The sequence below is a fragment of the Suricata suricatta genome, chromosome 10 (genome assembly GCF_006229205.1).
Source record: "Suricata suricatta isolate VVHF042 chromosome 10, meerkat_22Aug2017_6uvM2_HiC, whole genome shotgun sequence".
NCBI lineage: Eukaryota > Metazoa > Chordata > Mammalia > Carnivora > Herpestidae > Suricata > Suricata suricatta.
Window position 1 is genome coordinate 7004652 of NC_043709.1, and position 9433 is coordinate 7014084.

The window sequence follows — 9433 nt, forward strand, 5'->3', positions numbered from 1 at the left end:
CCGGCCCACCCGTCCCCTCTCCGGGGCTGCACCGCCGCAGCCCTTGCGGGAGCGAGCCCGGCCGGAGCGAGAAGGAGCGCGGCGCGGGCTCGCCTGGACGGCGGGGCCCAGGCTGGGGGGGGCGGGCGCAGGGGGAGGTCAGTGCCGGCCGTGTAGGTGGCAGGCGCCGGGGGTGTAGCGGGCCACCAGGCTGGAACTACCGAGCAGGGGGCGGGCCGAGCTGGGACACCGCCCCCCTGGGTGCGCCGTGGGGGCGGCGAGGCCCCTCCCTCCCGTTGTCTTAGGTACTCGGAGGCGTGCGGCTGCGCTCCCCCGGAGCAATTAGCACGGCTCGGGACCCGGAGCCCGCCCTTGCGCCGCCCCGGGCCGTGATTGACCCGCAGTGCAGGGTCGGGGGAAGGGGAGGTGAAACAGAAAGGAGTGATAACCGGGCAGACAGAGGGTAACTGTCGTCAGGAAGCACCCGGGCTGGCCAGGAGCAGTCACCACCCCTTCCTTCCCGAGGCGCGCGGGACCGTGGAGGAGGCAGAGCTGGGATACGAACCAGGGACCCGTGGCTCTCGGCCCGCACTGCGCCTGGATGAGGAAAACGTATATTTGAACCAGGCTTTGAAAACCGAGAAGGGTTTGATGAGTGGCAATAACTGAGCGAGCTCAGCCCTAATCGCCCGTGGGAAGACTTTTTCTTTTTTTATAGGCTACACTTTCCTCCACAGTAAAAAATGGCTGGACTTAGGAAAACTAATTACTAATATGTAAGTAGTGATTTGCAACGCATAAAGCACTTTCAATTACGTTGTCATAGAGAATGCCTCACAATTAACTCCCCAAGTAAGCTTTTTTATTAGCCTCCTTGGAAGATGAAGAAATTGTGTCCTAGAGAGGTTTGTAAGATCAGGGAGCAGGGATAGAGCATTATATAGAATAAGTCAAAGGTTTTTCAAGATAGCTGCCTTGGATGAGCATAAAACTCACGATCTCAAACATCCTGGGACGTCCTCATCTGCTAGTTTAAAATACTTTTGCTGAATCTGCTTGCCCTTCCCGACTACCACCAACTGCACCCCCACAACCCAAATCGCTCTGACAGCTATAATGTTTCTTTCGGGTTTGGGCCGGGCTGTGGCGGGTCAGTCCTTCAGGCAAAGTCACAACTGAGAGGGAGTCAGATCGAGTTGGTTGCATTCTGAAAATTCCAACTGTTTTGGATCTTCTAAGTAGCAGTTATTTTGAGGGCATTGGTGATAAATAATAATAATTTTGTCCTTCCTATCGACAGGTCCACCTCCTAGCAAATGTTTGGAATGAACATGAGAAATGTAAGTAGGGATTTTGAAGTATCAGTTAAAGGAACTTAAATTGTTTATTTAGGAAATACTGGCAGCTAATTTGGTGATAACCATTGTGGGATGTATAAAGTTTATTGGTAGGCGCTTATCAAATACCCATTTTCAGGGAGTATATTTCGTAATACATGGGGAGAGGTCTACACAGGTGGCAGGCAGGCTGTCACCACAAACGGGACAAATGCCCTGAGAGATGCTATTTTTTTTTCAGCCTTTATGGGTCTGTTAAAGGGAAGATGGGACCTGTGTTTCCTAATGTCTGTGATGGGTACCAGGTGTTTCCTGGGCTAAATGCGTTTATCCTGTAACTACGTTTCTCATCACAACACACTTACAAGGCAGAAGTAGTTCTTACCGTTTTTTAGAAAGGAGACTTCAGCTTAGGAAGGCTGAGTTAGTCAGCCCTGCTGGGGCCAGAACAACTTCTCACTAAACCACACTTTTCGCATTGTTGATCCGGGTTAAGAGTCAACAACTTAACGAACATCTACTTACTCCAGGTGCTTCTGAGTATTTTATTGAGGCCTCACGACAACCAGTCATGCCTTTGGTCATTTCAGCTGATCACCTTGAAGTCAGTTAGCCGGCATTCAAAGGAAATAGTCCCCCAGGTAGGACAGGAGCTAAGCATCTGGAAGTCCATGGGAATGTTGTGCCCCCCCCCTTCTAAATATGATGGGTGCTGCGGGGACACTAAGAGCAGCAGTTCCTTTAATACAGTCCTGACCTCTCCAGGAGGGTGGCGCAGAGCAAAAAATGTGGGACTTGTCTGACAAATTGAGTTGCAAGAGCATTTTTTCCCCTCTGGTGACAGTTAAGTCTGCAAATGCCATTGGTTTACGTGATAGATGCATACATAGTGATTAATGGCACTGACCATTGATCTGACACTTGGACCAGTGAGGTGTTACTTATGAAAAAACATGAGGTGGAAACTTCTGACATGGTTGTAATAGAAGCCAGGCTGTGGGAAGGGGCTGAATAGGTGGGCAGGCACGGTTCCGGGTTTGAAGGGCCTTGGACGTTTGTGTTTTCATCTGTGGCCAGTGTTTGAAAGGGAAGTGACTGGTTGGGTATATGCTTTCGGTGACGTCCTACAGCAGAGTTGAGGGTGAACTGGAGCAGGTGGAACTGGAAGCCGGGAGGTCAGGAAAAGAACTGTTGCAGTTAGTTAATTGGAATGACCGTGGAGCTGTCCGGTAACTGATAAAAATGCTAACAGCTCTCACCCATTGAGCTCTTCCTGTGTGGGGGGCTGGGCGTGCGTTATCTTATTTACCCTTTGAGCTAAATCTTGTTATCCCCATTTCACAGAGTAGGAGGCTATGCAGATGACTTGTGTAAGGTCACACAGTGACGAAGTGATAGAGCCAGAGTTCAAATCCACGGTTGTCTGATTCTAAAGCCTTAAGGCTGCACATCTAAATCTCTGTTGCAAACATTAACACCTGTGACTGGTATTAGGCAGACTATGCAGATTTCTGTGCAGCGGAAATTGCCTTATAAAGTACCAGTCTCCTTGATTTGGATCTCAAACACATCCCAAATCTGCCCTCTTACCTCCTCCCCCTACCTCCCCGGATGAGTCACCGTCATTTCCTGCCTTCCATCCTAGAGTAGACGCCTAACTATTTTCTCTGTGTCCTCACTTGCCAACTGAAAACCTGTTCTTCACCTAACAGCATGGCTGATCTCTTTAAAATATAAATGAAGGGCACCTGGCTGGCTCAGTCAGCATGAGACTCTTGATCTTGGGGTCCTGAGTTCGAGCCCCACATTGGGTGTAGAGATTACTTACGAAAAAATGAAAATGCATAGAAGCTGCAAAAATAAAATACAAATCAAACTATGCCCTCCTCCTTCTTAAAATACTTGCCTGGTTCTTTCCTTATCACTCTTAAATTTTAATTCCTTACCTTGAGTTATAGGGGCCTACGTGAACTGTCAGCTACTTGCCTTGCCAACTTCATTTTGTTCCTTTCTCATTGAGTTTCAGCCCTACGGCCCTTCTTTCTAACGCTGGAATGTGCCAAGCTGCTTCTTGCCTCGGGAAATTTGCATTTGTTGTTTCTATCTAGAATGTTCTTTTCCTAGATATCCTTATGTCTGACTTCTTCTTGCCATATAGGTCTCATTTCTTTAAAAATTTTTAAAAAATGTTTTATTTATTTTTGAAACAGAGAGACAGAACTTGAGCAGGGAGGGGCAGAGAGAGAGGGAGACACAGAACCGGAAGCAGCCTCCACGCTCTGAGCTGTCTGCACAGAGCTCCATGTGGGGCTTGAACCCATGACCTGAGCCAAAGTCGAAGGCTTAACTGCCTGAGCCACCCAGGCGCCCCATATAGGTCTCATTTCAAATATGGTCTCCTCAGAAAGGCCTTTCTTGAGCACCCAATGTAAAGTAGTTTGTGAGGCTTTCTACCACATCACCTTTTAAAGTTTTCTTCATTGAACCTATCACAATATGGTATTTAGTGTTTATTTATTTTCTGCCTCCCTGAATTGTAATAGCTAAGACTTATCGAATGCTCACCCTAGTTAGTCACTATTCTAAGTGCTTTAATATGTATGTGTATATGTATGTATTACATATATACACATGTATTTATACATACATATATATCTTACTATGTATGTGTATGTATATATATGTGTGTGTGTATATATATATTAAAGCTTATTTATTTTAGAGAGAGAGAGCACAAGTGAGGAAGGGGCAGAGAGAGAGAACCCCAAGCAGGCTTTTGCACAATTAGCATAGTGCCCGAACTTGCAAACCAGGAGATCATGACCTGAGCTGAAGTCAGATGCTTAACCAGCTGAGCCACCCAGGTGGCCCTAAGAGCTTTAGTATATTAACTTATTTAATCCTTAGGACGCTTCTAGGATAGGTGGATGTCTTTATCATCCCCATTTTACAGATGAGGAAACGGAGTCTTCGGTAGGCTAAGTAACCAAGGTCATGCAGCTAATAAGCAGCAGGGCTGGAATTTGAACCCAGGAAATCCAATGTCAGCATCCACACTTTTTTTTGATTGGAGCATAATTGACAGACAGCGCTACATTAGTCTTAGACTGTTAGAGTCACCTTAAGGTGGCGACCGAGCGGAGCGGCCATTTCTCTGGGGGCTGGAGGAGAACACGTGCACAGACGACTTCCCCGCCCCTCACCTGCAGACCTGGGATGTCCTGCCCCATTTGGAAACAGCCAATCATGAAGCTCCAGCTTCCCATCACCCTGACAGCCGAGGCAACCTATTCCATCCCGCCACAACCCTGAAAGGCCCTTATTTGATAATCTTCCCTCCCAAGATCAAACCCAGAACCCCTCACCCATAACCCCCGCCCATTGCCTATCAGGCGCGACTTCCCCAACTCTCCACTCACTGGGCCATGGGACCTCGTCCGGTAATTGCAGATCCCAATAAAGGCTTTCTTGGCTCCATAACGTGGTCTCTTTTTCCTCCCATCTCTGCCTCCATCTATTAAATCTTACAGTGACTGGACAGGACTATATGTAATGCTGTGCTCGGCCAGGTATAGCTACCTCGTGTCCTATGTCTCTGTGACATTACCACTGCCTGCGTTCTTTGTGCTGGACCTTTTATCTCCATGACCTAGCTCATTCCGTAGCTGGAAGCCTGTATCTCCCACTCCCCTTCCCCTGTTTTGCCCATCATCCCTTCCTTCTGGCAGCCATCAGTTCTCTATATTTATGGATCTGTTCATTTGTTCATTTATTTGTTTTGTTCTCTAAATTCCACATATAAGTAAAATCATATGTCATTTGTCTTTTCTGGCTTATTTCCCTTAGGATAACACCCTCTAGGTCCATCCATGTTATCACACAGGACAAGGTCTTATCCTTCTCTAGAACTGTGTAATATTCCTGTGGTCTGTGTGCATGTGTGTACTACGTCTTTACCTATTCATCTATCAACAGACACTTGGATTGCTTTCATATCTTGGCTATTGTGAATAATGCTGCAGTCTTATTTAATGTTTATTTATTTTTGAGAAAAGAAAGACAGAGAAGAGAGAGACAGGGAGACACAGAATCTGGAGCAGGCTACAGTCTCCAAGCTGTCAGCACACGATCTGATGCAGGATTTGAACTCTCAAACCATGAGATCATGACCTGAGCCAAAGTTGGTCACTTAACTGACTGAGCCACCCAGGAGCCCCTTGCATATATATTTTTGAATTCATGTTTTCAGTTTCTTTGAATAATTTCCACCCAGTGGTGGAATTACTGGATCATATGGTACTTCTATTTTTAATTATTATTTTGTTAAATGTAGGCCCTATGCTTAACATGGGTCTTTAACTCATGACCCTGAGATCAAGAGTCACATGCTCTACTGACTGAGGCAGCCTTATGCTTTCTATTGTTAATTTTTTTTCTTTTTTTCCTAAAGTTTATTTATTTATTTTGAGGGAGAGAAAGAGAGAGAGAGAGAGAGAGCTCGAATGAGCAGGAGAGGGGCAGAGAGAGTGGGAGAAAGAGAATCTCAAGCAGACTCTACTCTTAGTGTGGAGTCTGACATGGGGCTCAGTCTCATGACCATGAAACTGGGGCGTGAGCTGATGTCAAGATTCAGACACTTCCTTGACTGAGCCACCCAGGCGCCGCCCTCTATTTTTAATTTTTTGAGAAGCCAACGTAATGTTTTCCACAGTGCTTCAACAATTTGCATTTCGACCAACAATGCCCAGGGGCTCCTGTTTCTCCATATCCTTACTATCACTTGTTATTTGTCTTTAAAAATAAATTTATTTAATTGCTATACCCAACATGGGTCTCAAACTCATGAACTTGAGGTCAAGAGCCTCATAGTTTTCCAACTGAGCCAATCAGGCACCCCTATTTCTTTTTTTTTTTTTACGTTTATTTATTTATTTTGAGAAATAGAGGCAGAGAGAGCACACGCTCACGAGCAGGAAAGAGGTAGAGAGAGAGGGAGAAAAGATTCTCAGCAGACTCAGAGCTGTCAGCACAGAGCCTGATGTAGGGCTTGAATTCACGAACTCTGAGATCATGACCCAAACTAAAACCAAGATTTGGATGCTTAACCGACTGAGCCACACAGGCACCACTCCCCTGCCCGTTTGTAATTGATTTTTTGGGAGTTTTGTTTTAGCTTTGAGTTTTATTGGCTCTTTATATATTCTGGGTACTAATCCCTTGTGGGATCTATCATTTGTAAATATCTTCTCCCATTCAGTAGGTCGCCTTATCCTTTTGTTGATGGTTTTCCTGGCAACAGCTTTTTATTTTGGTGTAAGCCCAGTAGTTTACTTTTGCTTTGTTTCCCTTGCTTGAGGAGTCTTATCTACAAACATATTGCTACAGTCTTCTCACAGAGATAAACTGTTTTTGCTTTCTTCTGAGAGTTCTACGGTTTCAGGTCTCACATTTGGATCTTCAATTCATTTTGAGTTTATTTCTGTGTATTGTGCAAGAAAGTGGTCCAGTTTCATTCTTTTACATGGAGCTGTCCAGTTTTCCAGTGCGTTTACTGAAGAGATGATCTGTTGCCCATTGAATATTCTCGTCTCCTTTGTTATAGATTAGCTGAGCGTCTAAGTGTGGGTTTATTTCCAGGCTCTCTATTCTTTTCTTTTTTAAGATTTAATTTTACTTATTTATTTTTAAATGTTTATTTTTTGAGAGAGAGAGAGAGAGAGAGTAGGGAGGGAGAGAGAGGGGGACAGATGATCTGAAGCAGGCTCTGTACTGAGCAGAGAGCCCAGTGTGGGGCTTGAAGTCACTAACTGTCAGATCATGACCTGAAGGGAAGTCAGACACTTAATCTACTGAGCCACCCAGGCGTCCCTGGATTTTATTTTCAAATGATCGCTATTTGCAATGTGGAGCTCAAACTCAGAACCAGGAGATCACGAGTTGTGTGCTCCGCCTACTGAGCCAGCCAGGTGCCCCCCCCCCCACTGCTCTCTACTCTTTACCAATGATCTGTGTGTCTATTTTTTGTGTCCATACCACACTGTTTTAATTACTGTGGCTTTGGAGTATGTTGAAATCTAGGACTGTGATACTGCCAACTTGCTCTTTTTCAAGATTGCTTGACTATTCAGGATCTTTTGTAGTTCCAAACAAAATTTTATTTTATTTTTTTGTTATTTTTATTTATTTTTGAGAGACAGAGACAGTGCAAGCAGGGGAGGGTCAGAGAGAGAGGGAGACACAGAATCTGAAGCAGGCTCCAGGCTCTGAGCTGTGAGCACAGAGCTCAATGCAGAGCTCAAACCCACAAACCGTGAGATCATGACCTGAGCTGAAGTCAGACGCTTAACTGACTGAGCCACCCAGGCACCCCTCCAAACAAAATTTTAATTATTTGTTCTATTTCTGGGAAAAACAGTATCCACACTCTTTTTCTAAAAATTATTTTTAATGTTTTATTTTATTTTTGAGAGAAAGAGAGACAGAGTGCAAACAGAGGAGGGGCAGAGAGAGAGGGAGACACAGAATCCGGAGCAGGCTCCAGGCTCCGAGCTGTCAGCACAGAGCCCGACATAGGGCTCGAACCCACGAACTGTGAGATCATGACCTGAGCCGAAGCTGGCTGCTAAACTGAGCCATCCAGGCACCCCAGAATATAACTACGTTATTAACAAAAAGTTAGGAATTATCCTTGATTCTGCTCCTTGCCAAGCCAATTCCATCTGCAAATTCTGCGAAGAAGCAGAACTACTTTTCTCCAATAATATATATCCCTGTATGTCTACTTGCGGCTTTCCCGTTGCTTCCACCCTTCTCCAGCTCTTGACTGACTTTGTCCTAGAGGCCACTGCCGCCTCCCAGTGCTTACCTCCGTCCCTGGCCTCGGGCACCTCTCCTGACTGCTAATTGATACCTGCTGAAGCAAAGAATCAGGTGCATCCTTAGGGCAGAAATGTGCTTTTTTTTTTTTAAGTTTCCTTATTTAGAGAGAGAACTGGCAGGGGAGAGGCAGGGAGAGAGGGAGGACCCCACGCAGGATCCCGTGCTCCAGCACAGAGCTCGACACGGGGCTTCATCTCACAGACCATGAGACTGCGACCTGAAGGGCAAAACTGTTTATGTCGAATGACCATTTCCTAGCTGACCCCCGTGTGTTCGCTTGCTAGGCTGCTGTAACAAAGTGCCGCAGCCTGTGTGGCTTAAACAGCACAAGGTCATTTTGTTGCAGTTCTGGAGGCCAGAAATCCAAGGTCAAAGTGTCGACAGGTTTTCTTTCTTCTGAGGCCTCTGTCCTGGGGCGGCAGGTGCCCCCTTCTCACTGTGAAAGACCTCCCGTGGTCTTTCATCCGTGTGCACACGTTTGTGTCCTAATCTCTTCTTATAAGAGTACCAGTCTTAGGGCACACCTACGTGACCTTGTTTTACCTTGATTATATCTTTTTCTTTTTAATGTTTATTATTATTTAAAACAATATTTTTTGGTTTTTTAAAATTTATTTTTGAGAGACAGAGAGATAGCTTAAGCAGGGGAGGGTCAGAGAGAGAGGGAGATACAGAATTTGAAGCAGGCTCCAGGCTCGGAGCTAGCTGTCAGCACAGAGCCCGACACGGGGCTTGAACCCACGAACCATGAGATCATGACCGTATCCGAAGCTGGACACTTAACAGACTGAGCCACGCAGGTGCCCCGTAATGTTTATTATTTTTTGAGAGTAAGAGAGAAAGAGAGCAGGGGAGGGGTGGGGGGTGGGGAGAGAATCCATAGTAGGCTCTGTGCTGTCAGCTCTGTGCTGGGTTCGAACTCACGAACTGTGAGATTGTGACCTGAGCTGAAATCGGTTGCTCAACCAACTCAATCAACCTGGTGCCCCTTCCTTGATTATATCGTGAATGGCCCTATCTCCAAATACAGTCACAGTCACAGATTCAAAGAGGACAGGATGCAGTTCAGCCCACACATAACCCAAGTGACATCTGTCCGGTGCTGCGCAAAGCTGCTTGCTTGAGGTAGTTTCAATAGGAGCTCACACTGCATTCCTGAACGTGCCTGTCCTCACTCTGCAAAGCTGAGTTTGAAGATGTTGTTGTGATAAAAAGTGTGTAGATTAATGTGGAACCGG

The 9433-nt window shown here is 45.9% G+C and overlaps 1 long non-coding RNA gene across 1 annotated transcript; it reads left to right on the forward strand.

The window, feature by feature from the left end:
- The first annotated feature begins 368 nt into the window (after positions 1-368).
- On the forward strand, positions 369-1955 carry LOC115305560. Its single transcript, XR_003914847.1, has 3 exons — positions 369-755; positions 1280-1319; positions 1847-1955. It is a non-coding gene; the product is annotated as an uncharacterized LOC115305560 (long non-coding RNA).
- The last annotated feature ends 7478 nt before the right edge of the window (positions 1956-9433 follow it).